We start from the raw sequence: 19,789 nt of genomic DNA, 5'->3' as shown, positions 1-19,789 counted from the left end.
GTAACAAGCTGTATTAAAACTTTGCTTTGATGTAAAAAAAAAAAAAAAAAAGGTATCTGCTATACTGTACATAAACACAGATGATAATTTATTGAAACAAAATAATGATTATTATTGAAATAAACATGTTATAGACTTGGCAGGAACGGCATTGTCACAAAGACGGCAGTAGTGGGTGACATTAAACCAGAACCAGGAACCAACAAATAAACAACAGAGAGGTGGAGTTTGGTGAAACTGAATGATTGGTTTTGCTCAGCGTTTAATAATGAAACAGAAAGAAAATAAAAGGTTGTAAAGACAAAACACACAGGACACGGCACTTTCGCCAAAATAAAGAGGCAAACAAAACGGACTACTCAGACAAAACACGGTGAGCTGGTATTTTGACTATTCTTACTATTGTTACCTCGGTCTCCAATCACCAAACACACAACCCTGAGTGAGAGAAAATATGCTGCTTTTATGCAGCTGTACCAAGACTTGACTGCTGATCAATCATTCAGTTGGAGTCTCGGTACAACTGCACGTGAATTTACTTAGTGCAATTCCCTGTGCTCACATATTATTACATTTTACCTAACGTGAAGTGCTGTGCAATCCTCGTGCCTAAATACAAATATACATTTTAAACAACTTGTGTTCCACAAACTCTTTATATCCCGTGTACCAATGACTATACACCAACATTAACACACAACACGCAACATACAACACAGAATGCTGTTTCATGTGATACTTCAGAAAGCCTGTGCATTAACACACTTCCCAATGACTCAGTGAAGAATTCAAAACAAATTCTTTTTGTTACTGGTTCTTCTGCTATTAATTATGGGAGTCTGGCTCAGATTGTTCAAGAGATGTCTGGTTCTATTTTTAAATAAGACTTCGAGTACTCAGTGATTTCTAACTTTCCATTACATTTAGTCATTTTGTGATTTTCACCAAACAACTTTAAATAACAAGTTATTCTATATCAAAAATAATAATATTCTCCAATGCCAAGACCAAGCCAGTTGACTCTGTACACCCAGGAGCTCGATGTCTGTGAGTTAGCGGCCCCTTGAGGACAAAGGCCAGTCCTGCAGGTGGTTGTCAGCTTGAGCCCACCGGGCACCTAACAAACCTTTAGTCTCCTGACTGTATGACTCACCCTGTGCACCATGTGGCAGTGCCTTTACCAGGTAGGGAACTCAAAGCTTTTATTAAAAATGTGCTTTATTTATTCCAGCCCACCTACTTGACCCAGATGAAGGAGAACCCACTGCGCCCTCTCTGGTCAATTGCATCCACCCAGCTAGATGCTAAAGAGGCCTGAAGAAGTACAACTTGGCTGGTCCCTGTCTGGCTTACTGTCTTATTCTGGAATAGTGAGGTGAATCAGCTTGGCCCTTTGTGCCTTCCCTGCCCATACAAGTGCAATGACCAATGCACCTGCATATCTTTTGTCATACTAAATATCTTTAGCACAGTGATGCAGTGACCAGTGGCAATGCCCCTGAGTATTATTAGTTAGCTAAATTATTAGGGCTAAGTATTTCAATACACACTTTAGGGGATTATAATATGGAATGTATATAGACTTGTATGAGCTTCATTGCAATACAAATTGATATCCACTCCACATGAGGTCATGGCAACTTTGCCATGGGGGGCTAACTGTCCCCTCTGAACCTGAGTGGGTGAAAATCAACTTGTATCTTTCACAGTACTCTAAACTATCGGTTTTATATGCAAAAAAAAGATCTGATTAACTTTTTTTTGTGACATCATTGACAGCTGACACAAGCTATATGATACAGCCATCTGATATGAACTATCTTATACAAAGATATTTTAGAGAGCTGTGTCACATCAATATCAGGGTCTACTATTGTATATATTACATTTTAAATGTATTATTCATATTATGAAAATTAGACAATGGTATTGTATTTAAAATGTATGTATTTGTATGTATTACTATGCAAAGGAAATGTATTTGAGCTGTACAAATAAACATGGAATATTTGGAATATATCTATGTAAAATGTATGTATTGTCTATATTTAATTACATGGATGTTCAGTATAGATGAACCAAACAAAAATGTATTGAAACACACAGCCAATCTCCCCAGAACTGTATGCAAGGGTGTGAGGGTTTTAAGAATTATTGTTGTGTGTGTTTGAACGCCAGGCCATGCTTTATAGAGGAGAGAGAGGACAGATTGCATTTTAACAGCAATCACAGTCAAGTGTAACAGATGTCCACTTCCCATCCTTTTAATTCACTGTCTGTGTTTGCATTGTTTTGTACCCAGCGTGAAGCGAGGGAGGGAGTGTTCCCAGACCATTGACAGCCTCCATCCCACCCCCATCCCCTTTGGCTTCTTTTACCAATTTATCTACTTCTTTTCTCAGATGACAAGTGCCCACATGTGGCAAAACAATACATGTCACTTTACAAATATGGGGCCAATTACCCCCCTCCTGACAAAACAGTGGGTTCATGTAGTGTTCTTTTGTGTATTGTACAATACTCTATGAAAATGAACACGAGTGAGATACAAGGGGTGATAACAGTCCCAACAATGTATATGTTCAGATAAGGTGGTTTTACAGTGAAGTACAAACTATTTTAAAACTACTAAACAGGTGCATTTAATATTTGTTGTGTTCTGTGTTCTGAGTGTGTAATTTCACTCAGGTTAAGTCCTGTTGTGAAAAAGTTAATTTTTTTTAATTAAGATCTTTCCACAGCCAGGTTGCAATCCTGCGCTCCCCTCACTGTGTGATTCACCCTGCACACCACACAATCATGCTTTTAACAGTGTAGTCATGCAAAAGAAATGAAAAAGCTTCACATCGTTTTTTTAACTTTATGATGAATTACCCCTGTAGGGAAATTGCATATGCACTACAATGCACATACGTCCTCACAGGATCATTGAAACATGAGAACAAACAGCTACTAATTTTAAAAAATGACCAAAAAAAAAAACCAAACTGTCAAGGTCTTTAAATTAGTTACTAACAAGTTAAAGCAAAGGGGATTTCTGAATTTCAAGAAATAATAAAACATGGGGAAACTTGCAGTCATGCTAGAATACAAACAGAATAGCAGCACTGGCCTTTCATCTCCCATGGAGTTCTTTCCTGAATGAGACTGCCAAAGACAGAGAAAACTAATTTAGGCTCATTTGCAGGGCTGTGCTGTGTGTTTTCAGGTTTAGGCTCATTTGCAGGGCTGTGCTGTGTGTTTTCAGGTTTAGGCTCATGTGTAGGGCTGTGCTGTGTGTTTTCAGATTTAGGCTCATGTGTAGGGCTGTGCTGTGTGTTTTCAGATTTAGGCTCATGTGTAGGGCTGTGCTGTGTGTTTTCAGATTTAGGCTCATGTGTAGAGCTGTGCTGTGCTGTGTGTTTTCAGATTTAGGCTCGTGTAGAGCTGTGCTGTGTGTTTTCAGGTTTGGGCTCATGATTAGGGCTGTGCTGTGTGTTTTCAGGTTTAGGCTCATGATTAGAGCTGTGCTGTGTGTTTTCAGATTTAGGCTCGTGTAGGGCTGTGCTGTGTGTTTTCAGGTTTGGGCTCATGATTAGGGCTGTGCTGTGTGTTTTCAGATTTAGGCTCATGTGTAGGGCTATGCTGTGTGTTTTCAGATTTAGGCTTGTGTAGGGCTGTGCTGTGTGTTTTCAGGTTTAGACTCATGATTAGGGCTGTGCTGTGTGTTTTCAGATTAAGGCTCATGTGTATCGCTGTGCTGTGCTGTGTGTTTAAAGATTTAGACTCATGATTAGAGCTGTGCTGTGTGTTTTCAGGTTTAGGCTCATGATTAGGGCTGTGCTGTGTGTTTTCAGATTTAGGCTCATGTGTAGGGCTGTGCTGTGTGTTTTCAGATTTAGGCTTGTGTAGGGCTGTGCTGTGCATTTTCGGGTTTCCATAGCTGCTCTATAAACTCATTATTGTCTTTTTCACAGTGCATCGGCAGAAAATACATTCTGGTTATACATGAAAATCAATGCAATACATTACTTTTTTTCAGGTTTGTGGTAAACCAATGCTGTGCTTTAAAAATACTTGTGTTGCACATTTGGTATAATTTATTTTAAGAATAAGAACAATATTGACAAAACACCGCATGGTATTCATGAAAAGTAGGGCTGCACTGATTAATAGATTAATCGGGCCAATTAATCAACTAAAGAGTTGATCACAGATTTTTTTTCTTTTTTTTTTATGTAATCGTGCAGTTATATTTTTGAATATAAAATAAAATCAATCAATAGAAGATCTGCATTTTCTCAGCAGCAGTCCTATCATAAGTGAGTTGAGACAGGACATAAACAGATCACAGATCAGGACACAAATCTTTGGTAGGTTTAACCAAGGGGAGAATGAAAGATCTTCCCCTTGTTATACAGGTGTCCAATCATGAGTGAGCAGAGGCTGGGCATAACTGGGAGTTTAAGCAATGGGAGTCAAAAATCTGCCCTGGTTTTATAGCTATCCAATCATTAGTGAGTAGATCAGGGCATAAAGATGGTTTGGTGTAAGCACAGCTAAACTCCATGCGATATTGCTAATTATAGAGACAGTTATTGAGAACTTTGAAATAATATCAAAACAAAAATGTCATAAGCCAACAGAGACATTGTTGTCGATTTGGTTACGAATCAATTTTCAAGAACTTTCTCAGAAAAAATGAAGGTACAGTATGCACCAGAAATACCTGAACTGATGAAGGCACCAATTCTTCAAATAGAGATAATTATGCAGAATTACTTTCTCTGATTTCTGACTACGACAGCATGTTAATCACTTTTCAATAGCTACATTATTCTCGGGTACCTGTAATAAGATTCCTAATAGCTTAATCTCTTCGATGCCTCAAGTTGTGCTAGATTCAGAAGTACAAGAAGGAAACCAAGTACGTAGCTATGTAAACAATCGATGTTCTGTGAAAATGTATTCCATTTACGAAAAGAAAAAAATAATAATAAAAATTATTTTTTAAAGACCAAATTCCCATTGGCTTATTTAAAAAAAAAAAAAAGATTTATTGATTTTTTAGTATTATTAAGCAGGATAGCCACTATAATATCGTTACCTTTACAAAAATGTGCATAAATTAATTTATCGATTAATCAGCTAATGCCTATAAATTAACCTATCAAATTTTAATCGATTGACAGCCCTAATGAAAGTCAGTGGATACATTTTTCTAAAACATTTTATAAGTACGCAGATGTTACGTATTACTTGGCAAAACACATTACACTTACAGATTGGGGTTGACAAATGTGCCTAGATGAAAACGAGATGATAGCCCCTTTGATTCTATTCGCGATTAGCTGGGTGTAGCAGGGTAATGTATTCTCCCTTGTTCAGGGGTGAAGTGTAGCCTCTCGACCTTGTGATGTGTGCAAACTCCGCCCTCTTCAAGATGGTGTGGACTTTAAGTCTACTGTCTGGTTGGGCGGCCATCTTGGGAGAGGTAAAACCGCACATGTGCTTCAAAGACCAAGGTGATGAATCGTTGTTTTATTAACTGCAACTGCTCCGTAGGGATAGATGCAGGACTGAATCCATGGATGGGGTTTGGTTGTATATAAGGGGGATGTGTGGTCGAGTAGGGAGTTCGTGCTGGGGAGGGCAGGATAGAGGAGAGAGGCCAAGAGTCTGTATAATTTGTATTCTATTAGGAAACACTAATCTGTTTTGATTAAACAATAACACAGTGGCATAGCTAGGAATGAAAATTTGGGTGGGCCCCAGCTTCAAGTGGACGGGCAAGTACCTAAGGTCTGACATTACAAGAAATAGTTTGAGCAGAGGAAAGTAGCCAAGACTGAGAATGTATGGTGCCGAGTGAAGCAAAGCTAAAAAAAAATTGCAGTTTAAAAGAGTAGTTGCACGTATACACTACAGATGCAAAGCACACTGCATACAACCTACAGAACAAACACATTGCACTCTGACCTGACTGCAGTCTGGTGTCGTAACTGACTTCAGTGGGCAAATGCTCACCTTCAATGGCCACTGGCACGCTGGAGAAATGTACTCTTCACGGATGGGCAGATGGCAGACAGCATGTATGGCGTCGTGTGGGGGAGCGGTTTGCTAATGTCAACATTTTGAACAGAGTGCCCCATGGTGGTGGTGGGGTTATGGTATGGACAGGCATAAGCTACGGACAATGAACACAGTTGCATTTTATCAATGGCAATTTGAATGCACAGAGATACTGTGACGAGATCCTGAGGCCCATTGTCGTGCCATTCATCTGCCGCCATCACCTCATGTTTCAGCATGATAATGCATGGCCCCATGTTGCAAGGATCTGTACACAATTCCTGGAATATGAAAATGTCCCATTTCTTCCATGGCCTCCATACTCACCAGACATGTCACCCGTTGAGCATGTTTGGGATGCTCTGGATCGACGTGTACGACAGCGTGTTCCAGTTCCCACCAATATCCAGCAACTTCGCACAGCCATGGAAGAGTAGTCGGACAACATTCCACAGGTGACAATCAGCAGCCTGATCAACTCTATGCGAAGGAGATGTGTCGCGCTGCGTGAGGCAAATACTGGTCACACCAGATACTGACTGGTTTTCTGATCCACGCCCCTACCTTTTTTTAAGGTATCTGTGACCAGCAGATGCATATCTGTATTCCATAAATCTGAAATCCATAAATTAGTGCCTAATGAATTTATTTCAATTGATTGGTTTCCTTATATGAACTGTAACTCAGTAAAATCTTTGAAATTGTTGCATGTCACATTTATATTTTTGTTCAGTGTGCTAAAGCCTGCACATTTAAAAAAAAAAAAAAAAAAAAGCTATTTGACCTAAACTTAAACACCCACCTTTGGGGCACACAAATATCGTTTATTATTTTTATCTTTTATAAATGTACTTAAATTTGGCATTCACATAGACATAGATTTAGGTGGACCTGCGTGCAAACTGGGTGGGCCGTGGCCCACCCGGGCCCACCCGTGGCTACGCCACCGAACTAACAGATATGGAAGCTGGAGCCACTTCAGGACTGTTCTGGAACCTGCCGAGTGATCTGAGAACTTTTCGATAAGGAGGCTACCTGCACCTGGCTTCCTTCGCAAAGATGGGATGGCTCGCAACTAGAAGGACTTCGATAGCCATGGTATAGAAGATAAAGAAAGAAGACAACTTTGTGTTTATTTTTATTTTGACCCTTCCCTGTCAATACCCCTTGTTTAAGTAGTCACAGACCAAGAATCAAGAAACGCTGCTTAAACCCGCATTTCTTCCCATTTCCAGTTTGTGTATGTTGTCTTCATCACCCACAGGCGTCACCTCTCACACTGGGTAAACATGTTATTTAAAACTTTGCAACATATTCCAACTTTTGACATTCACAGAATTGTGGTGCTTATTTAGCAGTTTATGTTCATTGGTTTGTATTTGATACAAAGTGTCATTCTTTGTGGAAAGCAGGTGAAATGTATTAAATTTAACTCGAGGTTGTAAGTATGTATCAAATCTGGTGAGATGTATTCAGATGGACGCTCTAAAATAAAGAGTTAAACTGCATTATTACACCTGGCTCTTTTTGCAAAGCCCATGCAATACATTACTTTGTTCTGTTTTTTTAACAATCTGAAATTTCGGTAGTCTAATGTCCCTAGCTGCTATTGTAAAATGATTAAAATATATATATGTTGTACCACTATTTTTTTAATGTAGCCGTAGTTACAGTAACTGTGAAATGTTTACTTAATGGGATATCGGAAGCTGGCAACAAAGCGATCCGGTTAGTATTAAAGCCTTTACCCATTAAAACACAAAAGTTTCAGTGAAAATGAGACCGTAATGTTGCAATCTTTATTACTATAAAACATACGGTGGCCCTAAAGTGCAAAACGCAAACAAAAATTACAGCACACACAAACTCAAGCCACAAAACAAACAAAAATCACAGCACACACAAACTCAAAGCCACACTGGAAATGAAAGCCACGACAGAAATAAAATCCACATCGGAAATGAAAGCCACATCAGAAATTATTTATATTACATCTTTATCTTCTGAAATGTGTTTATTATTTTAGGCAAAATGTTACGTGACAGCAAGAACGCATGGGCACATCAAACTTTTTTTGTAAGGTGTTTGTAAATCAAATCAATGTGAAAAATAATAAATAACTCAATATAAACACTTGATGCTTGATCAAAACACAAGGCCACCAATAGCTAAAGAAGTTAAGCAAGCAATCAGTCATGAAGTGCTGCAAAGCCTCAGGTATCGACATTATTCACAAACAGATGCTTAAAACTGATATTGACACGGCTACACAAGTACTGGCAGATCTTTTTACCAATATCTGGGAAAAAACAGCCTTCCCAAAGATTGGACAAAAGGTCTATTGTTAGACTACCAAAAAAGGTGACCTGGGAAAATGTGACAATTGGAAAGATATTCCACTCCTGTCTGTTCCCAAGAAAAGTTTTCTGCAGATTGCTTCTAAACCGAATCAACAAAGCAATTGATTCAAAGCTTCGTCAAGAGCAAGCTGGATTATATAAAGGCAAAGGATACATTGACCAGTTTTTTGTCATAAGAAACGTCATAGAACAATGCCTGAATGGAATGCACCACTATATGTCAATTTCATTGAATTTAGAAAAGCATTCCATAGTATTCATCAAAAGCCTATGGAGAATACTAGGTGTATATAGAAGTCCACCAAAGATAGTGATGCTAATTAGCCAATTTGACAACCACTTTGAATCAGTTATTCTAGATAATGACATCTCAGAATGGTTCCTAGTCAATACTGGAGCCCATCAAGGCTGTATTTTGTCACCCATTCTATTCCTCATTGTAATTGATTGGGCTATGAGAAATGTAACAGCTGCTAACCCGAAGGTATAAAATGAACTCATGTCATTTTTGGAAGACTTGGACTTTGCAGATGAGACAGCACTACTGTTATCAAAACATAGCCATATCCAGGAGAAAACTAAGACGTTATGTAACTACCCAAAGCAAGCTGGACTCTATATAGGTACTGACAGAAATTATGTCTATCAATGTAACACCAGCTCCCATAAACATATGTGGAGAAAATATCAAAGAAACAACAGCTTTTACCTACTTTGGCAGCCTTGTCAGCAGGGACAGAAAAAAAACATCAAATCAAGGCTTAACAAAGCACAGCTAGCGTTTCAAAAACTGTGGCCTATATGGAAGTCAAAGATGTTCAGTCTGAAGTTAAAGATTAAACTCTACAACAGCAATGTGAAATCTGTTCTACTGTATAGTTCAGAATGTTAACATGTAGCCAGAGAAGACAGTGACAAACTGGATGATTTCCACAAAAAATGTTTACGAAACAGATGTCAAGTTTTCTGGCAGAATTAAATATCAAACAAGGATTCCTACATTAAGACAAAATCAAGTGACATTAACACAGAGATATGGTAGAGAAGACTAAGATGGCTGGGCCATGTGCTTGGAATGATGCACGGCAACAACACCAAAATTGAAATGCAATGAACCCCACAGAAAACGCAAGCGAGGCAGACCAAACACCTAGAGGAGGACTGTTGAGGCAGCTCTGAAAGACTTGAATATGAGGTGGGGAGAGGCGGAGAAGGTGGCCTTATGTTCCAGAAGGAATGGAGAGGATTAAGCTCCATGGATAGTTTGCCTCAATATCTCCACTACTGCCTCCAGGGATCAGTCGCTTGGTAACATCCGTTGCTCAGGGTCACCTGTGAAAATATGTACCTGGCTTGACAGCAGGAATGGAGGTCAGCTGCTAATCTTCAGCCCTCCTGATCCATAAAATTTGAACACAGATTAATCACTTTCTTTTTATATTTGTCTTGACCATCTTAGCATACATTAACTCACTTCCTGTGACACCATTTGAGTTGTTACTTCTCTGCACACTAACTAAATCAAACTGAAGAACAACACAGGACAAACATTAAGGAGAAAAATACTCAAAAAATGGAGTTCTTGTGACTAGGCAGTTTCAATGTAAAAATGTTCTGATAGTTTGGCAGATCGCAAGCCAGCTCCGAGCCCCCTGGCAAGGATGAATACACTGTGTTAACACTGAAGCCAAAGCTTTCAATTCTCAATAGAATCAACAAACATCTGCAACAAAGTCTTCAGTCCTTGGTATAGGATCCACAACAACGCCCGTCTTTTTTGCTGAATCTTTTAGCTACACAGGTAACAGGGCACAGTTTCTTTTGGATACTGTGGTTTTAGGTGTACAACAGATCCAGACTGGTTTGTCTGAAAACAGTCGCTGTAAGTTTTACGGCAGTCCTGAAGCCGGGCCTCAGTTTATATGCTTGTGGTCATTGACTTGATTGCAGCTTCCTCGTCATGGGTCTGTTTTCAGGCACCATTTTCAGCCCTTATGGGTCATTTGACTGATTGCAGTTCCGTCATGGGTCTGTAGTTGGTACACCTCCACGTTGTTTTACAATTTTCCCCCCCCCCCCCCCCCCCCCCCAAACATCTTGATTCAATGTGGAGCACAAAATTTGTTTTCAATTTGCTGAGTAGCTACTTGGTTGTGTATCTTACCTCTTTAAACTCCCAGTCAAGTTTTAATGTTCCTTTTCACTGGAACATTGCTAGTTTATGTCTTCCTTGCGTCAATACGATTGTTATTGCACGTGTGAATTATCTATGCATAATTCTTCTGTCCGCTCAGCCTAATCCAGCTCAGGCACCGGTCCTCTAATCAGTAGGTCACATAGTTCAGTCTAACTGTAAACCATAGGCCCCCTTCTCAAGACACAACAGTTTGCCCTGTTTCTCAAGACACAAAGTTTCATTAATGACTCCAGTTACACGTTCGTGTATTATCATATTCAGAGAATATGTCCTACATCATTTCTCCTTTTGTTTGGGAACTTATTTCTGAAGTTCAAGAACGACAACATAAACCTCACACTCGTATAACACATTCAAATCACATTAATCCTTTTTAATGAAACTTGATGAATTTCTTAGCATTTGTTATATAGATATATGGATACATATCTTAACCCTAACAGTATGTATATATCACACTAAGGTTATGTATATATGCAGTATAGAAAGATAGATGAAAGATAGAGAGATAGCACACATTGGTATATATCTGCTTTTATGCTTGCTACAGATAATTGTGCGTTACACTGTTTCCTCAACATTTTCACTCTGACCTGCTGCAATTGCATGACAAATACTCACTTCCTGTTCATTACTGTCTGACAATTCCTTTTTCAGTAATGAATTGTCTTAGACCTCCAGTTAACATCCACAAGAGGCAAAACCAGAAATATCACATCCATGGCTCTCCTTACCACCAGGTATTTTTCTAAAATTAACCACCACTCCTTCAACCAAGACAGTCACTAACCCAGACAATATGCTCAGAGTGAATCTAACTCCAAACTCTGTCCTACGCATAATCAAGTTGCCTCTGGGTCCCAGTCCGAGACTTGAAGGTCAGTTGGAGTGATGGCAATTTCCACTCTGTGGCGCTCCTTTTGAAGGATCTGCTCTATATACTCCTCAAACCACACAATATCTGAGCCATATCTAATAAAGGGTTTGCTAAAACAGAGCCAATGAATGTCCTGAATAGTGCTGCACATTTCTAAGTTAGGCACCAGATAGAGATTAGGTCTGCTATCTTGATATGCCACCACAGGTGGTGTGACTAACTGCACATGCTTATCACCCTGCCAGAACCATGGATTGAAGGATTCCACCACTAGCAAATTAAGTAAAGAGGCAACTTCTCATGCCCTTGTATCCATGTATATTGGGACGGCATGTCCCAAACTGTACACTAAATGCACTTGCAAGGGCTGTACAATTTCTTGTGTTGGTTGCTGTATGGATATGAGAGCCATCACAGCACCCTGTGCTATGGAGGAGAGAACAAGACCTGACTTTGACTCATTCTCACTAATATACTGTACTTGAATCCATTGATGCGGTTTAGTATAACTAATCTTTTCGTCCCCCCTTTCCAAGTATTCAGGACAAAGGTCCCACAATGGGAATGGCCAATTCAAAATCATAAAATGACTTACCCGTGACTGTGTCATGTTTATCTCTAACCCTTGCATGTAGTATGCCTGGTCTAAAGTCAATCTGCGCCCCTATTCCCAAAAGATAGTCGGCTCCGACCACAAGGTTTAACAGCAAGCCTCTGACCACATGTACATAATGTGTAAACATCCTATTTCCAATCCCAACACTGACAGCACTAATACCTGTGCTGAGAACGGGGTGCTTACTGTAGGGGATGTTGTTTAACATCTCTCTTTTGTTTACCTGTACCAGTTGTGGGTTACTCTTTTGAATCTGATCAAACAGATACTCACTGACAAAAGCCACTTCAGTGATTTCTACTTTCACACACACACACACACACACACACACACACACACACACACACACACACACACACACACACACACACACACACATCCTGTCGGCTCTGAGGTCAAGATGGACATGCATTTGCACCAAGCTGTCGGCCCCACGACTGCCTTCTGTCCTGTCAGCTATTGATACTGGAGACATTAATTGCCCCTGTGGGCTCTTACTGTTTGTTTTGACTCCACTTGTATTGAAAATGAGGGCTGTAGGGAACCATCATATATAACATTTAACACTGACCCTTCTCTTTTTACCTGTCTGTTTTTTTCAAACATCCTACTTCACTTGCCTAACCCAGTTTCTTGTAGAGTCTTGGTTTCTTTATACCAGCCCACAGTACTTTACTGCTGCAATCAATCAGGGGTTTGAGTCTCATCAATAGATTAGCCCCAATCAACACATTTTCTGCAGCTGTGCTTGTAATATACACAGGATGGAAACTCTGAGTTTCCTAAACTTAATAAAGACCCATCTAATTCCCAGGAGATGGATACAATCATTAGCAGAGATATGAAACTCCTTCTTGCTGGATGTCAGTCTCATCTGTCTATTTGAGTCTCCTATTACCTGATTCAAATGCAAACATCTCTTTAGTCATTAGTGTAGCATCCTCATGAAAATCTAATAGCGCCTCACAAGTTACAGCTCCCTGCATCATAACTAGAAAATATGGTCGATGACCTTTGATTATGATATCTCTCAAATTTATTCCCGGTATTGTAACACCAACCATGTCTGACACAGTATGCATTTCCATGCTTTCCACCTCACTTTCTGTTTCACTGGCTGCTCTCTGCCTGACTGTATTAATCTGGGGAAACTGTATTTGTTCCCCATCTAGTCATGTGAAGTAGCTGTTGGTGCTGTAGCCTGTGTGTTCTGTCTCTGGGTAAGGCTGACACATGTGTCGCTTGGGGTCTGCTAAGTACTCAGCTGCTTCAAAGTTTCCTGTATCTGCTTAATCAATTCCCTGAGTTCTTTAATCTCTGCTTTAGCCTGGGTGTTCTCTTCTTGATACGGAGTGGTTTTAAACTTACCCCCGTTGTTTTTATTCTTACGGCGTTCTTTGATATTATCCTATCGCTGGTTAGTTTGGTTCCTGCCCGGCTGAAATGCTACTGTAATTATTCTAGTACTGCTGAGGTCTCGCCTCCCTTACCTGGTACTGTTGTTCTTTTGTTTTAGTGGCCGGCAGTTCTGATCCCTCTATCTGCAGGGACAGCTCCTCGCTACTGTATAAATCATATCTGCAGCTGCTGAGTCTTTCCTATGGAAACTCATTGTTTTACGGGACCAGATTTCAAGTGCCTTATCCACTATCACATCCATTGGGGACACAGAATTCACAACCAAACTTGCTAACTCTCCTATCCCTGGATGCAAGCTATTCAAATACAACTGTCTAAACTGTATCATTTTATTGGGATCCTCGTCTGGAACACAACCTGCTTGGTATGTGCGCTTAAGATCATTGTAAAAATCATGAAGATCTTCCTTTTCCCTGCATTTCATAATGTAAGCCCTAGTTAGAGCTACACCTGGATGGCAAAAAGGGACCATTTCTTTATTAACTCCGGAAATAATTTCTCAAAGGTATTGTGTATTTCCTCTGCTAAATTTTTACCAAAGCAGCATGCAGTAACCTTTGTTTAAGAAAAAATGACTTTTGGTCCAATTCCAACCGATTTTAATAAAACCTCTAGTTGTAGTGATTAAGTCTTCATTATGATTACCCTTTTTTGTCGGGTCAAACTGGAGAACTTTTACAGTCATGCTTAACAGTTCACTGAATGTCATTTTGGACCTGATTTTAGGAACTGATTTTTGTGTGTGTCTTTTGCATTCGGAAAGCCAGGTGTATTCGGGTGCTGGTCTCGTGGAGACAGTACTGATAATGTAGGCTCCTCTGTGCATGTATTGCAGATATCTTCGGGATATTGGATATTGGATATTAGATATTCGGGGGGGGGGGGGGGGGGGGCAGTGCTACACACTTGGCCTCCTCAGCATCAGAATTAGTTCTATCCCATGTTACCATTGTTATCTCATGTTCCAGTTCTTCAATTCTGTATTTTAGTACAGCTGTTTCACATCATTATTCCAACACATTTTTTCATTAAGTTACGTTACGTAGTTGACACCTATCCAGGCTAATTCTCAGATCTTGAATTTCAGCTGCTGCTTCATCTTAAAGCTTAGCATGCTGTCACCTCAAAGCCTGATTTTCTCCAGTTACAGCCTGAAGCTCTCCAACCAAATCCTGATTTTTGCTCCTCAAAACATGAAATCTCTCATGCACAATCTGACCTTTGTTCTGTGCCAAGACCAACCTTTTAATCAACAGGCATACTATAGTAGCAAGTTGCTGAAATATATTTTCCTGAGCCCTCCTGAGATTCAACTCTGTGGGAGGAATGACAAGATCCCCTGGATCAGGAGCCCCCGGAATATCCTGTTTAATCCCTGCTAGCAAATATTCATACAGCTCTTGTTTGGAAGCAACTTCCAATCTAGGCATCTCCACCATGGAATCAGTGTCTGAATCTGAAACTATAGACATGGCTATACTTTCTAACTTGGTTTAAGTCAAAATTCAACAGCCTGTGGTTATACATCATTTAAAATACACAATAAATCATACAGCACTACAGCAATAAATATTTGATAAATGTGGTTTGCGGAAAGATTACTTTACTGCTCTCTGATTTCCTGTTATAACCACACTATTATATGCTGTTAGAAGGGAAAAGCAACTACTTTATGCACTCTGGTTTTCAATTCCAACCCTGTTTATTATACACAATTGGAAGGGAAAAATCAAAATCAACTACTACAAATTAAATTCCAAGTTTAATTGGAATTTAACCCATCACTTACTGTGCTAAAGCAATCTTATCACGTCGGGGTCACCAGTTAATGTAGGAGTGTGACAGAGATCGAATGACGCTTGGTGTTAGATCTCCCTCCCGACCTGAGAGGGTACTAGATAAAGGGAACAGAATACCCTGGACAAAAAGACATGACACTTTATTCTTGTGGTTAGGTGGAAGTTGGCTGGCTAGAAAAGGAACTGAGCTATGGTACCCGAACTCAATGACCCGAACGTGAAATGGTGGCATCCGCTGATTGGAGAAGTGGATGTGCTCATTAACTAAAGGGTTATGAGCGAGGGTATAACATAGGGGCATAGCAAAATAATCTGCTCCTTTGTAAATGGTTGGAGTTAACCTAAAAAGAGTAAAGGTATTGCTGAAAACCATGAGTGTTTGTAAAGTGTTGGCTGTAACTGTTATTTGTCTTTTTAGACTATCAGTAACACAATCTAGAGCTGGAGTACAAGCCAGCATTAACCTTGACATCACTTTCACCCCAGCATTTCATGGAGTACTGTAATCACCACTAGCACGTAAATTCACTCACTGTCTTGTATTTATTTGATTTGTGTTTAGTGAGGGTGTGTATAAAACCTGGACTTTTGGTTGCAGGTCAAATCCAGGGATTACATTTACAAGTGATACATGCTGCTGTATCACTCCAGTATTTATTATTTATAGGTGTTTGCCTTTGGGCTCTGGACATTGTTATCATTACTGTATTAATAAACACCCATGCACCTGAAAGTAATTGTTTGTGTTTTTTGTACCTGCACTGCACTGCACTCACCTGTATAAACTCATGACTTTGCCACAAGGAACAATTCAATAATTTATTTAATGTGTATATGTGTTGATTAGTTCTCTTTCTAACATTATTTAAATTGACGTGTTACAAAGATTGAGGGTTTACTATGAGCACACATTCACGTGCAGACACAAGGAATGTTTAATAAAACTTAGTCATAAAGTAAATCTAGCACAAACACAATCCAAAAACTCTCATTGCTAGCAGGCAATTGAAATATGACATGCCTGTCTCCTCACACACCAGCAAGCAAGCAAGTAGGCTGTGGTGTAATAGCTTGCTCACACACAAACACAAGCCTACATCCAAGCACACAGTCTCAACTGAGATAATGCAGACAATCTTGTCACATTAAGCTTATTCGTGGTATATAGATTAAGTATATGGCAAGTTTATTTTTTAAATAAATTCTTCATACAACAATATCAGGCAGATTACTTATAGTTACTTCATCAAGCTTTATTAAAAGCTATTTCATACACAAAGTGTGGAAAATAAATAATTAACAGTTAATTTCTTTGTGAATGTGTTATAATTAATTAATTTAGTTCCATGAAAGAAAAATGCAACTGGAATTATACTCAGTGGTTCCTTGAAGCTCAGAATTTTGGTCTTCTGGCTTGGAAACTCAATCTGTTGAAGTGTCCAGTACAAAAGCTCTCCTCTCAGCATCAATGTCCTCAATCACACTTTGGATCAAATTCAGCAACAAAGCTTTCAATTCTCGATAGAATCAACAAACATCTGCAACAAAATCTTCAGTCGTCAGTATAGGATCCACAACAGCACCCATCCATTCTGTCCTCTTCACTGAATCTTTTAGCTACACAGGTAGCAGGGCACTGTTTCTTTTGGCTACTGTGGTTTTAGGTGTGCAACAGACACAGACTGGTTTGTCTGATAAAGTCTGTAGGTTTTACAGCAGTCCTGCAGCTGATTCTCATTCTCGTTGCTTATGGTAGGTGACTCGCTTGTAGCTTGCTTCCTCATCTTGGATCTGTTTTCAGGCAGAGTCTCATCTTGATTCTGTTTTTAGGCAGAGTCCCGGAGTTCCAGCTTTGCTTAGGAGAGTGACAGTGCCTTGTTTAGCATTCAATGTGGAGCGCAAAATATTCAATTTCGCTTAGAGGTTTATAGTCTTTTTCTCTCTGCTGAGTAGCTACTTTCATGAGGTCATTTGTGTATCTTACCTCTTTAAACTCCCAGTCCTTTGATGTTTTAATGTTCTTTTTCACTGGGACATTGCTAGTTTATGTCTTCCTTCAGTCAAAACAATTGTTGTTGCACGTGTGAATTATCTATACATAATTAAACTGATCGCTCAGCCTAATCCAGTTCAGGCACCGGTCCTCTAATTATTATTAGTTCAATCTGTCTGTAAACCAGAGACCCCCTTCTCAAGACACAGCAGTCTGCCTTGTTTCTCAAGACACATTTTCATTAATGAACCCAGTTACATTTCTAATACAAGTTCATGTATTATCAGATTCAGGGAATATGTCCTACACCATGTAGGTCTTTTTTACGAAAGCAGGTGTAGCAGGGAGAGATCTGTGCTGACTCTGCTGGCGTGTTCACGGGCTGCAGGAAGAGGGCGGCAGTCGCCCAACAGCCGCCTGTGAGTCATGGCAGTGACACGGGGAGGTGGGAAAGGGTGTGTGTGGACTTTCCCCCTCTCTGAATGGCTGGGAGGCGGGTCTTGGGTGATTGTTGGTCCTATAAAATAACGCTCTGTTGTTTCCTCAGGTCTGCCCACTTAGACGCACCAAGAGTGCGGAAGCTTTGATTCAGGACCGGGAATCAGCCGGGAGAAAAGAAATTCACAGCAAGAAAGAGAGAGCGGGGAACACTTGGGCAGACCCCGGTGTATTGTAAAAGAGCAGGCTAGATAGCCGACAGAGTAGGACGGTGATCCGGGTCGTGCGGGTAGCGGCGACCGGGATAACGCTGCCGAGTGCAGCACCTTTTATTTGTAGTTTTATTACTGTTTTATTTTCCCTTGTTCTTTTCGCTTTCTGTTTTCATTATTATTTCTTTGAGCACCTGCGAGTGCACTTGCTGTTCGTGTACCAGCTGTGGTATTTCCGTGGTGCTGTCTATCATCGTTGATAGGCAGCCCACGGTCAACAGTGCCCTCTGCCGGAGAGAAATAAGAACCGGTCTAAAATAAAACTGGGCACCTGTGTGGTGTTTCCAAATACACCTGTCTGTCTCCTGGTCAGTGAATTACCCACACCCCTTCCACAGCAGGCTTCTCTGCTACAAAGCATATGGGGATCACATTGTAAAGAGTAATTCCCTAAATGATTTGCCTACAATATGATGTGTGAAACAAAAATCCTCCCTGTCCTGCCACCTTGTTGTGGTTGGGAGGCTTATATGTCTCAACGACCCTGACAGCTATGCTGGTGGGGGTGTAAGCCTCTGGCAGGTCTAACCATGCTGGACAAATCAAAGAGTAGAGACTAGGAACCGTTTAGGGGGCTAATCACCTGTTTACTGTAATGAACGATCTAAATTTTAATTGGGTTTTCTGAGGGATTATTAACCAAGTGTATCTCACCACACCCTCACAGCGACACCTGCACACATGCACCCGTGCACACCCGTGCACTCCCATGCCCCATGCACACCCGTGCCCTGTACACCCCATGCACACCCGTGCTTATGCACCCCGTGCACTCCCATTCACCGTGCCTCGTGCACACCCGTGCCCATGCACACCCGTCCCCAGTACACATCCGTGCCGGTACATCTACCCGTGCACCTGTGGCTTGTGCGCCCTCTGTGCACATCGGTGCCCATACACCCATGCATCTGAGCATCCCATGCACTTATCAGTACACATCTGTTCTGTGCCCATGCACTTATGGTGCATCCCGTGCGCATACCCGCTCCTGTTCCCTTTGTATTTGTATCCACTGTGCAACCTGGGCAAGTGCTGTGTGATATTTCGGGTTTCCATGAATGTGGCTCTTGTAGCCGAAAAAAGGACCCGCATGAATTCTGTGTTTCATGCCTGGGTCCAGAACATGCTGCTTTGGCTCTGTCTGACAGAGCATTCTGCGCTGTCTGTGGGAAGTTCCAGAGGCGGGCCCTAAAGGCTAGAGCCAACAGGGCAGTGGGCTGGGATCTCCTTCTAGCAGGGGATCTCATTCTGAGTCTGTTCCCCCTTCAGGTGGTACAGAATCCTCTCCTGCCCGCCTGCAGCTATCCAGGACACCCTCCCCGTCTCTTGGGAGACGCTCTTGCTCAACTACCAGGAGCGTGGTGCAGCTTCAGTGCACCCTTCCTAAGGATCGTTCACCTCCCTCTCGGAAGTGTGCGTGCCCCATGCCCCCAAGGGACAAACAGCCTAGCAGGATCTCGGACCTCATGGACCAGATTGGTCGATTTATGGAGGTGGTGATGGGACAACAGTCACTCATGATGAGTATGTTCTCGGCCCCTGGCACCATGGCTGCGCCGGTTCCCTGGTCACCCATTCCAACTGTTGAGCCTGAGCCTGAGCCTGAGCTTGAGCCTGAGGCCATCTCAGGCTATGAAGAGGACATCCTCTCTGCAGGCATCTGGTGATGATGAGCTTGTGAAGGAGGGACCTTCTTGCAACTCACTGGACGAGCTGCAACAGGAACCGGACGTATCTGCAGGGCCAGCGTTTGAGGCTTTGGTTGAA

The 19,789-nt window shown here is 41.0% G+C and overlaps 1 pseudogene; it reads left to right on the top strand.

Moving 5' to 3' along the window:
* LOC121297026 overlaps positions 1-19,409 on the top strand; it is a 225,075-nt pseudogene extending 205,666 nt beyond the window's left edge.
* The last annotated feature ends 380 nt before the right edge of the window (positions 19,410-19,789 follow it).

This window comes from Polyodon spathula, chromosome 22, assembly GCF_017654505.1.
Source record: "Polyodon spathula isolate WHYD16114869_AA chromosome 22, ASM1765450v1, whole genome shotgun sequence".
NCBI lineage: Eukaryota > Metazoa > Chordata > Actinopteri > Acipenseriformes > Polyodontidae > Polyodon > Polyodon spathula.
The sequence above is the reverse complement of the archived record's forward strand: the minus strand, read 5'-3'. Positions and strand labels throughout refer to the sequence as shown.